This window comes from Neophocaena asiaeorientalis, unplaced genomic scaffold (genome assembly GCF_003031525.2).
Source record: "Neophocaena asiaeorientalis asiaeorientalis breed wild unplaced genomic scaffold, Neophocaena_asiaeorientalis_V1.1 scaffold258, whole genome shotgun sequence".
NCBI classification, from domain to species: domain Eukaryota; kingdom Metazoa; phylum Chordata; class Mammalia; order Artiodactyla; family Phocoenidae; genus Neophocaena; species Neophocaena asiaeorientalis.
Window position 1 is genome coordinate 5,181,254 of NW_020172591.1, and position 12,412 is coordinate 5,193,665.

At 35.3% G+C, this 12,412-nt stretch overlaps 1 protein-coding gene across 1 annotated transcript in view; it reads left to right on the plus strand.

Annotated features, from left to right (window-relative positions):
- The window catches only part of PTH2R (parathyroid hormone 2 receptor), a 102,934-nt gene that overhangs the window by 13,714 nt on the left and 76,808 nt on the right, over positions 1 to 12,412 (plus strand). The window lies entirely within an intron of this gene.

Below are 12,412 nucleotides of genomic sequence, written 5' to 3' on the forward strand. Positions count from 1 at the left end.
CATCTTTATTGGGGTATAATTGCTTTACAATGGTGTGTTAGTTTCTGCTTTATAACAAAGTGAATCAGCTATACATATACATATGCTCCCATGTGTCTTCCCTCTTGCATCTCCCTCCCTCCCACTCTCCCCATCCCACCCCTCCAGGCTGTCCCAAAGCTAATATCCATTAGAAAAATTTTTTCTATTTCTGTGAAAAATGCCATTGAAATTTTGATAGGGATTGCATTGAATCTGTAGATTATTTGGGTAGTATGCACATTTTAACAATATTAATTCTTCTAATCCATCAGCATGAAATATCTTTCCATATATATGTGTTTTCTTCAAAGTCTTTTATTAATGTCTTATAGTTTTCAGTGTAGAGGTTTTTCACATCCTTTGTTAAATTTATTTCTAAGTATTTTATTATTTTTGATGCAATTGTAAATGAGATTAAAAAATATTTTTCTTTCTGATAATCCATTATTAGTGTATAGAAATGCAACAGATTTTTTGTATTAATTTTGTATCCTACAACTTTATTGAATTTGTTTATTAATTCTAACCGTTTTTTTGGTGGAGTCATTAGGGTTTGCTATATATAATATGTCATTTGAAAATAGAGACAGTTTTACTTCTTCCTTTCTGATTTGTATGCCTTTCCTTTCTTTTTCTTTCCTAATTGCTCTGTCTAGGAATTCCAGTAGTATGTTGAATAAAAGTGGCAAGAGTGGCCATTCTTGACCTTAGAGGAAGAGCTTTCAGCTTTTCACCTTTGTTTTGTTTTCAGCAAGTAATTAGGTTTATTTTTTTCAGGTTTCTATTGACTTTATTTAAAAATTTTTTTATTTTATATTGGAGCATAGTTGATTAAAAATGTTGTGTTAGTTTCAGGTGTACAGCAAAGTGATTCAGTTATACATAAACATGTATCTGTTCTTTTTCAAATTCTTTTCCCATTTAGGTTCCCTGTGCAGTGTTCCCTGTGTTATACAGTAGGTTCTTATTGGTTATCTATTTTAAATATACCAGTTTTTCACCTTTGGGTATAATGTTAGCTGTGGGCTTGTCATATATGGTCTTTATTATGTTGAGGTACGTTCTCTCTGTACCCATTTTGTTTAGAGTTTTACCATGAATGGATGTTGAATTTTGTCAGATGCTTTTTCTGAATCTATTGAGATAATCACATATGACTTTTGTCCTTCATTTTGTTAGTGTGGTTTATCTCATTGATTGATTTGCAGATACTGAACCATCCTTGTATCCATGGAATAAATCCTTTGATCATGATGTATGACCCTTTTAATATATTGTTTAATTCAGTTTGCTAATATTTTGTTGAGGATATTTACATATATGTTCATCAAGGATATTGGCCTGTAATTTTCTTTTCTTGTAATGTTCTTATCTTGTTTTGATATAAGGGTAATGCTGGTCTGGTAAAATGAGTTTGGAAGTATTTCTTCATCTTCTGTTTTTTGGAAGAGTTTGAGAAGGATTGGTATTAATTTTTCTTTAATGCTTGGTAGAAGCTACCTAGTCCTGGACTATTGTTTGTTGGGAGGTTTTTAATTACTGATTCAATCTCCTTACTAAAATTGGTCATTTCAGATTTTCTATTTCTTCCTAATCCAGTAGTGGTCAGTTGTATGTTTCTAGGAACTTATCCATTTCTTCTAGGCTGTTTAATTTGTTGGCATATAACTGTTCATCATTTAAGTGTAGTTTCAATCAAAGCCAACAGATTTCTTTTTCCTAATTGGACTAAAATTTAATCTTTAGTAATCAATATGGAAAAATTGCATAAATAAGGGACTTCTGCTCAACTAGCTGTTAAAGCTTATGTATGGCAGAAATAAATACTTGGGTGTAGATAAAACTTGAGAGAGAGTAAAAGTGTACTAATTTCCTCATTTTCCAGAAAGGTTAAGGTCAAAGGGCTAACTAAACATTTACTCTGGAAACTTAATCAGGAAGAAAGTTAAATGTTAGAATTGTATAGTGGTAAATCCAAGATTAAAAAAATACCAAAGAGAAAGGTATAATTTACAATAAATACATAACTGATATACAATTGTATATGACTAATAACATAGTACTAATATTTAAAGACAAGTAAAGGACAAATCCAATTAAAATATTGGCAAAAATTTGATCACTTTGTAACAGATCATAGTAAGAATGGCCATTAAACACACAAAATTTAAATTAAAATCACAACAAGGTACCATTCATACCCTCTAGAATGGCTATAATCAAAAAGTCTAACAACATCAAATACTGGAGAGGATGTATACTATGTGAAGTCTCATACATTTCTAGTGGCAGTGTAAAATGGTATAATCACTTTTGAAATATTTTGGCAGATTCTAACAAAGTTAAACATATACATTCACTATTCCTTAGCAATTCCACTTATACATTTTCCAAAGAGAAATGAAAACTATGTCCAACAAAATGTACAAGAAAGTTTAGAACAGCCTTATTTATAGTAGCCAACAAGTGTAGTTGTAGTATATTTATAGAGTATTACTCAGAAATAAAAACCAAAAATCCATGCAACGACATGGATGAATCTCAAAAACAGTTGTTATGCAAAAGAAGACAGATGTTAAAATATACATACTATAAGATTATATTTATATGAAATCCAAGAATAGATAAAAATGATCTGTAGTGAAAGTAGTTGCCTGGGGCTGGGGATGGGAGTGGGAATGGGTAAGAGAGGAACTGAATTGAAAGGAGCACGAAAGAACTTTCTGGAGTGTTGGAAATGTGTATAAAATTGTGATGGAAGTCCTAGTCCCAGCAATCAGAGACGAAAAAGAAATTGTATTTCTAATACAAATTAGAAAAGAAGAAGTAAAACTGCCACTGTTTGCAGATGACATGATACTATACATAGAGAATCCTAAAGATGCCATCAGAAAACTACTAGAGCTAATCCATGAATATGGTAAAGTTGCAGGATACAAAATTAATGCACAGAAATCTCTTGCATTCCTATACACTAATGGTGAAAAATCTGAAAGAGAAATTAAGGAAACACTCCCATTTACCATTGCAACAAAAAGAATAAAATACCTAGGAACAAACCTACCTAGGGAGACAAAAGACCTGTATGCAGAAAACTATGACACTGATGAAAGAAATTAAAGATGATACAAACAGATGGAGAGATATACCATGTTCTTGGATTGGAAGAATCAATATTGTGAAAATGACTCTACTACCCAAAGCAATCTACAGATTCAATGCAATCCCTATCAAATTACCAATGGCATTTTTTACAAAACTAGAACAAAAACTCTTAAAATTTTTGTATGGAGACACAAAAGACCCCGAATAGCCAAAGCAGTGTTGAGGGAAAAAATCGGAGCTGGAGGAATCAGACTCCCTGATTTCAGACTATACTACAAAGCTACAGTAATCAAGACAATATGGTACTGGCACAAAAACAGAAATATAGATCAATGGAACAGGATAGAAAGCCCAGAGATAAATCCATGCACCTCTGGTCAACTAACCTATAACAAAGGAGGCAAGGATATACAATGGAGAAAAGACAGTCTCTTCAATAAGTGGTGCTGGGAAAACTGGACAGCTACACGTAAAAGAATGAAATTAGAACACTCCCTAACACCATACACAAAAATAAACTCAAAATGGATTAGAGACCTAAATGTAAGACCAGACACTATAAAACTCTTAGAGGAAAACATAGGGAGAACACTCTTTGACATAAATCACAGCAAGATCTTTTTTGATCCATCTCCTAGAGTAATGGAAATAAAAATAAACAAATGGGATCTAATGAAACTTAAAAGCTTTTGCAAAGCAAAGGAAACTACAAACAAGACGAAAAGACCACCCTCAGAATGGGAGAAAATATTTGCAAATGAATCAACGGACAAAGGATTAGTCTCCAAAATATATAAGCAGCTTAATGCACCTCAATATTAAAAAAACAAACAACCCAATCCAAAAATGTGCAGAAGATCTAAATAGACATTTCTCTAAAGAAGACATGCAGATGGCCAAGAAGCAAATGAAAAGCTGCTCAACATATCACTAATTATTAGAGAAATGCAAATCAAAACTACAGTGAGGTATCACCTCACACTGGTTAGAATGGGCATCATCAGAAACTCTACAAACAACAAATGGTGATGAGGGTATGGAGAAAAGGGAACCCTCTTGCACTGTTGGTGGGATTGTAAATTGATACAGCCACTATGGAGAACAGTATGGAGGTTCCTTAAAAAACTAAAAATAGAACTACCATATGACCCAGCAATCCCACTACTGGGCATATACCCTGAGAACACCATAATTCAAAAAGACACATGCACCCCAATGTTCATTGCAGCACTATTTACAATAGCCAGCTCATGGAGGCCACCTAAATGCCCCTTGACAGATGAATGGATAAAGAAGATGTGGTACATATATACAAAGGAATATTACTCAGCCATAAAAAGGAACAAAATTGGGTCGTTTGTAGAGACATGGATGGATAAGAGACTGTCATACAGAGTGAAGTATGTCAGAAAGAGAAAAACAAATATTGTATATTAATGCATGTATGTGGAACCTAGAAATATGGTGCAAATGAACCAGTTTGCAGGGCAGAAACTGAGACACAGATGTAGAGAACAAACATGTGGACATCAAGGGGGGAAAGTGGCAGGGGCTGGGGTGGTGGTGTGATGAACTGGGAGATTGGGATTGACATATATACACTAATATGTATAAAATGGATAGCTAATAAGAACCTGCTGTATAAAACACAGAGATATTGTATACCTTTCATACATTTTCTCCTGGTGGCAACGTCTGTCATAACTGCAGTGCAATATCCCAAGCAGGAAATTGACATTGATATAGTCCACCTACTTTATGCAGATCTCACTGGGTTTACATATACTCATTTATTTGTGTATTTTGTTTTATGCAGTTTTATTACATGTTGATGCACGTGACCACCACCATAGCTAAGATATAGAACGGTTTCAGTACAGGAATCCCTCCTGCTACACTTTTATGGCCACAACCACTTCCCTCTCCTCTCTTGCCTCCCATGCTCCCCCAATAACTGGCAACCACTAATCTGTTCTCCATTTCTATAATCATTATATGTCTCTTAAAAGAATTAACTGTGCTTTGATTCTAATTATTAATTGGAGGTCTATAAATACCTACAATAAATTCATGTCGTTGAAATGAAAGAGAAAGAATGAATAATAGGTGTGCAGGATGACAGCTCTATGTGATCACGTTCCTAATGCTGTCATCTTAACTGTTACTGAGCCATGGTATAGATAGACACATTTTATTCTTTAAAGAAATTTTTTTTATTAAAATTAAAAAAAAATTTTTGTATTGTAGTTGATTTACAATGTTGTGTTAGTTTCAGGTGTACAGAAGATTCTTTTCCCATATAGGTTAATACTGAATATTGAGTAGAGTTCCCTGTTCTATACAGCAGGTCCTTGTTGATTATTTTATATATAATAGTGTGTATATGTTAATCCCAACCTCCTAATTTATCCCTCCCCACCACTTTCCCCTTTGGTAACGATAAGTTTGTTTTCTATGTCTGTGAGTCTGTTTCTGTTTTATAAATAAATTCATTTAGATACATTTTATTCTTAAACTGCTTTTGATTTGCTTCTCATATGAACAGGGTCATGGGGAATTTTATACAGCCAAATGTGCAACATGGCCTGGTCTTCAGATTTAGTTCTGGGTTAGAGGTCAGTTTGTGAAAGGATTATAAAACTTGAGAAGTATGGACACTTTTGTGGTTTTTATGGTATTTATGCTTGTATTTTATACATATTGCTTGTTTTTCTTTGAATTAAAAAAAGGACAAATTGGGGGAACACTTCCATAGCTGGTGATTGAATTAAAGGTGGGTGGTTCAATAATATTTTCCCCCAAACTATCAGTTTATTATGGCAGATTCCTGTCTCTATTCTAACTGAATATTACAGACAATACATTCTAAATAATTAAAAACATGTTTCATTTTCAAACTTCCTTTACAATATAAAAACTTCGGCCACTCTCAAGGGAATCATACTCTTGAGAGTGACAGCAGCATTTAAGAATGTAAAATAAAACATTAATAGGTATATATGAACTCTTTTGAGGCCTGTGTGAAAACATGGATTAGAGAGTTAATAAAATGGATTTATTATTTGGCAATCAATTCTAGAGTATACGAGAAACCCTAAATTACAAGCAAAATACTTTATATTAGGCCAGCTCATCCTTCTCATGGACTATGGAAAATAGAATGTCGCCTCCAAGGGAATTCATTCTCTTTAAACATATTCTTTTTTAAAATTTATGTCCTATGAGCTGATTATCAGCCTTGCTCTGAGGGTCAGCAGCTGTCCAGATCCCATTCCTCAGCAGAATTCAATAAACATATTCTTTTAATCTTTTCCAAATTACAGTCTAATTTGATATATGAATGTTATAGTAACTTTCTAAGAGGACTTTTAAACATTAAAGAAACTTCAATTTATGAGAAATGTTTTTGCAAAATTATAAAATAATCATATTTGAACAATTCTCACTTACCTTTGTTTTTTACAACCACCTTGTGGCAAATCTTCATTTACTAGAATGAGGTAATGCTTTTACATATTGTGTTTTTAAAAATTAGGACAACATAATTCTTTTTTGAAAAATTAACTTTTGAGATAATTGTAGATTCACATGCAGTTGTAAAAAAAAATGCAAAGAGAACTGTATATCCTTTACCCAGGTTCCCCCAGGATAACATCTTATAAAGCTATAGCACAATACACAGCCAGCACGTTAACATTGATACCGTCAAGATACAGCACATTTCCATCCCCACAAGGATCCTTCCTGTTGCCTTTTTATAGCCACACCCACCTCCTTTCCACTCCTCACTCCTCGTCAACCCCTGGCAACCGCTAATCTGTTCTCCATTTCTATAATTTAATATATCTGCTCTTTTTTTTCTTTGTCTGCTTGCTAGAAGTTTATCAACTTTATTGCCTTCTCAAAGAACCAGCTCTTTGTTCCATTGATAATCTATATTGTTTTGCTGTTTCAATTTCACTGATTTCTGTTTTTATCTTTATTGTGTCCTTCCTTTTATTTTCTTTGGTTTTATTTTATTCTTGAGGTGGGAGATTATGTTGTTGATATATGACTTTTCTTCTTTTGTAATATAGATATTTAGTGCTATAAATTTCTCTCAGCATTGCTTTATCTGTGTCCTATACATTTTGATATGTTGTATTTTCATTTCTTTTCAGTTCAATGCATTTAAAAAAAATTTCCCTTAAGCCTTTCTTTTTGACCCAAGGATTATTTAAAAGTGTGTTTAGTTTCCAATGTTTGGAGATTTTCCTAGTATTTTTCTCTTATTGATTTCTAGTTTGATTCCACTGTGGGCTGAGATCACATTCTTTATGATTTCAGTTCTAAACTTGTTGAGATCTGTTTTATGGCCCAGGATATGGTCTACTTTGGTATCTATTCTGTGAGCTCTTGGAAGGAATGTGTATTCTGCATTGTCGAGTGAAGTGTTCTATAAACGTTTATTAGATCCTCTTGGTTGAGTTGTATCTTTGTTGATCTTCTGTCTAGTTCTATCAGTTGAGAGAGGAGTATTGAAGTTTCCAACTATAATTGTGGAATTGTCTGTTACTTCTGTCACTTCTATCAGTTTTTGCTTCACATGTTTTTCTCTTTTTTGATGTATACGCATTTAGGATAGCTATGTCTTGGGGGAATGACCCTTTTATTATTATATAATGTCCCTCTTGGTCTCTGGTAGTTTGCTCAGAAGTCAACTATCTGGTATTACTATAACTGAGGAAATGGGGGCATCTCTTTGTTACCGCTCAGTGGAGGTAGAAGTTGAGGTTCCCCAGCCAGCATCTGTTGCACTCAAGTTGGAGAGTTCCTTGTTACTGCTGGGTGGGGGTGTGAATTCTGCTCCCCATGTGGTCTTCACCAACACCACAGTGGGGTAGCCTCATTGTTACTAGACTGACTCTCCACTAGGTCTTCTCTGACACCACCCCAGTGCAGGGGATGTAGGGGCATCTTGTTACTGCCAGCTCTGGGTGAAAGTCTAGGATCCCCATATAATCTCCACTGATACCAGGGATGTGAAGGGCCTTGTTACAGACCACTGTGGGTAGGAGTACCGACCCTCTACTTTGCTCTGAAACCACTCTGGGGAGGGTGTAGGGACCCCTCCTTACAGCTTGGCAAGGATGGAAGTCTAGGCTCTCCACTTGGCCTTGGTAGGTATGGGTTGGGGTAGGACTGCAGTTTTTCTGTGGTGTTTGGCTTGGATTAGGCTGTTATTGTCTAAAAGTTTTCTGTCTTGTCAGGCTGCCCCTTTCCTTTCTTTGCTATAGAGAGCAGGGTTTTCTTGAGGTCTGTTTGTTTTTTTTGGCCAGCACTTGTTGATATTTCAGAGTTGCCCACTTTCTCCAACTCCAAGTTGGGAATATATGAGATAAAAAGAAAACCCAGAGAATTTACCACAGTATTGTTCTTCAGGATCTGAGGTCTTTAGCTGGTCTATATTTTGCTCTCCACTTTTCAGATTCATCTTATGTTCATTTTATATATAATGTCCAGAGTTTTTAGTTGTACTCATTGGGAGGAATAGAAGGAAATGCATATACTCCATCAATGCCAGAAGTAGAAATTCCAGAATGCTTCTTTTTGTATACTACATCTAATTTATGGATTCATGGTTGTTTGAAAATGGAACATATGTGAATATTGTAATTATGAAGATTCACATGTACTGGCAGTAACAATTAATATATATAAGGATAGCTACGTACTTTTAATAAAATATACATGATCAAATTACGGCTTCTTTTAGCCGTCAAATATGTGACAGATTGAAATTTAACATTTACTTTCAAATTGTAAATGATCACTTGCCCAGGAAAAATTGCTAACATCTGTTTTTCTAAATGTACCACTTTGTTTTGGATGCAATTGTTGCTTTTGGAGTAATAGTCATTGAATATGAAGACTGTTCTTCTCTTTTAAGTACACTGTGATTTTAATGTCCCTCTATGGTAAAGAACACTTGTTTCTGTAACAAAGGCCGAAGAGAAAACAATATAAAGGAAACATTTTCTTACTCTCATTTGAAATGACTAAAAATCAATTTAACAGGTCATCAATTAGCACACGCTAATCAAACTTGCTCCTGGTTGAACTGGCCACATTTTTTAGAACAAAATTATCTTTAGAAGCTGTAGTTTATTTGATGATTACGTGCCTGAAAAGGTTATCCCAGTAAAAAGGCTACATCTGCACAAAAGGAAACAAAAATGAATTTGTTCAGGTAAAAATGGTACAAGGGGTGATTTGAAATGTTCATGTTTAATATTTGAGGTCAGATTTCTCTGAATCAAATTTATAGTTCTGAAACTTGGTCACAGATTACCCAGTGTTCTCTGGGATTGAAGTAAAATAAAGTAACTATTGAACTGAAAAAACAGCCAGAAAAAATTAAAATAAAATAAAAATAAAGCCAACCAATTTGAATGGTGCCTGAGTGTTTCTAGATAATAGATGGGAAGAAGTCAGTTTTTCCTCCTGGCCCATTCACTTGGCTTGTCTCTTTCCATTTTGTTCTCCCTTTTTGATAAGTGAGATTTTTATGGCTCACTTTTAATGTAGCTGCTTTTAACTCAGAATCTGCATTGTGTTAGCCTGATACCTAAATTATGGTGTGTATTCCAATCCCCAAAATTAGTTTTATTTTCTCCTTTCACATTAAAATAAATATGGGCATTGAACTATGACTACTATCCAGAAATCTTTAAACTACATACCTTTTTACTGATCTACTCTTTGTATTAAAATACATTAGAAAATAATAAATTCATAATTTTCAGGAATAAGGCAATTTTTTGATGCTAAAACTAGTTCTTATGATAGATATTCTTTCTGTATCCTTCATTTCAGTTTAACCTGCCAGTCTATAATTTTATGTCATTTAAAATCATAATGATCAATAATCTCTAAGTGTACTTCCTATAGCTAGTAGTGTAAACATCTTTCTATTTCTAATGTTCAGTCCATAATGTCTTATTGCACAACATTAAAAGATTTGTTTTCCCACTTTCCTTAAAGAACAAATCTAGAGGATAATTTTATTTGCAGCCTGATATTAAAGATTTGGGGATGGCAAAGGATTGTATCATTGAGAGGCTATCAATTTAGGTAAATTGATAGGTTTTATTATCATATTTGATTAAAGAATCTCTAAGTCCCTAACAGAAAACAGAAATTCAAAGCTCTGGACCCTATTATTGTTAGCAAATCCACAGAAAACATAATTTTCAGTATTCTCTTTCTAGAAAACAGATGACCACCTGCAGAAAATTGTGATTGTTTAAAAATATCTTGCCATTTGTGACATCACAGATCTTGAGGGCATTATGCTAAATGAAATAAGTCAGAGAAAGATAAATACCTTTTGATTTTGCTCATATGTGGAAAATAAAAAGAAAAAAAGAACAAATCAAACCAAACAAAAACAAATACATGGCTACAAAGAACAGAGTAATGGTTATCAAGGGGAAGTGGCAGGGAGAGGGCAAAATGGATAAAGGGGATCAACTGGAGACTTCCCTGGTGGTGCAGTGTTCAAGAATCTGCCTGCCAATGCAGGGAACACATGTTCAATCCCTGGCCCAGGAAGATCCCACATGCCGTGGAGCAACTAAGCCCATGAACCACAACTACTGAGCCTGTGCTCTAGAGCCCGTGAGCCACAACTACTGAGCCTGTGCATGCACAACTACTGAAGCCTGCACACCCCAGAGCCTGTGCACCACAACTACTGAGCCCGCATGCCGCAACTACTGAAACTCACGCAACTCAGCGCCTGCGTGCCACAACTACTGAGCCTGTGCATGCACAACTACTGAAGCCTGCACACCCCAGAGCCTGTGCACCACAACTACTGAGCCCGCATGCCGCAACTACTGAAACTCACGCAACTCAGCGCCTGCGTGCCACAACTACTGAGCCCATGTGCCGCAACTACTGAAGCCAACATGCCTAGAGCCCATGCTCTGCAACAAGAGAAGCAACCACAATGAGAAGCCCGTGCACCACAACAAAGAGTAGCCCTCACTCACCACAACTAGAGAGAAAGCCCATGTGCAGCAACGAAGACCCAATACAGCCAAAAAAAAAAAAGGGATCAACTGTATGGTGACAGATGAAAAGTAAATTTTTGGTGGTGAACACATTGTAGGATATACAGAATTAGAAATATAATGTTGTACACATGAAACATATAATGTTATAAACCAATATTATCTCAATAAAAATTTTTATATTACCTCAATAAAAATTTTTTTTAAAGAAAGAAAAAATATATTTATAGATATTTTGATACCTTTCTTTAAGAGGTAGAGATTAATTCCTCTCCCCTGGAATGAAAGTTGGTGACTTGCTTTTAACCAGTAGAATCTGATGGGACTGACTGTAAGTGATATCTGAGACTGGATCATAAAAGGCATCGAAGCTTTCTCCTTTCTTTCTCTCTAGAATCACTTACTCTGTAGGAAGCCAGTTGTCATGTTGTAGACACTCAAGCACTCAAATGGAGAGAAGCATCAGCTACTGAGGAACTGAGGCCCCCTGACAATAGCCATGTGAGTGTGCCATCTTGGAAGTGGATCCTTCAGTCCTAGTCAAGTCTTTAGTTAACAGCATCTATAGGTAAATTCTTGACTGAAACCTCATAAGAGACTCTAAGCTAGAAGCACCCAGCTAATCCTCTCCTAAACTGTGAGATAAACAATGTTTGGTGTTTTATGCCTCACAGTTTTGGGTTAATTTGTTACACAGCTATAGATGACAAATACAGATTTTTCCCTCCTTAAAATTCTGTCCCTCTGGAATCACTCTTGGTACCAAATGAATTGTACCATGTTAGATGGAAGCATGACTTTGTTATTGAGTTTTCTGGAAATTGTGTGGTTTAAAGAGCTGTATATGGGTGCCAAGTTGACAGATGTGGATTTCGGTGGCTTTGTAATGTCAACTTGGCTATGTTTAACTGTATTACCCAGAATTCCCTTCCCTTCATATTTTTGGCTAAGATGAGCCACAAGAGACATTTTTTCATGAGTGTTTGAGGGCAAAGGTGAAGCAGCAGCTATTTTGTTTTTTACACTCAGATAGTCAAAGCAGGCACTTCTGTATCTCATGGACATTGTTGCTTGTCTGCTGGCTGATCTCATGGGAGAGGGATAGCAGCCAGGCCTGCAGCTATGTCATCTTTCCCTGGGTCCTCCTTTAACTTACCTGATTCCTTGGCCAAGTATGTATTTAGGTCCATGATGAGAGTGCCGGCTTCTTCTGCTGGGCACCCCCATCA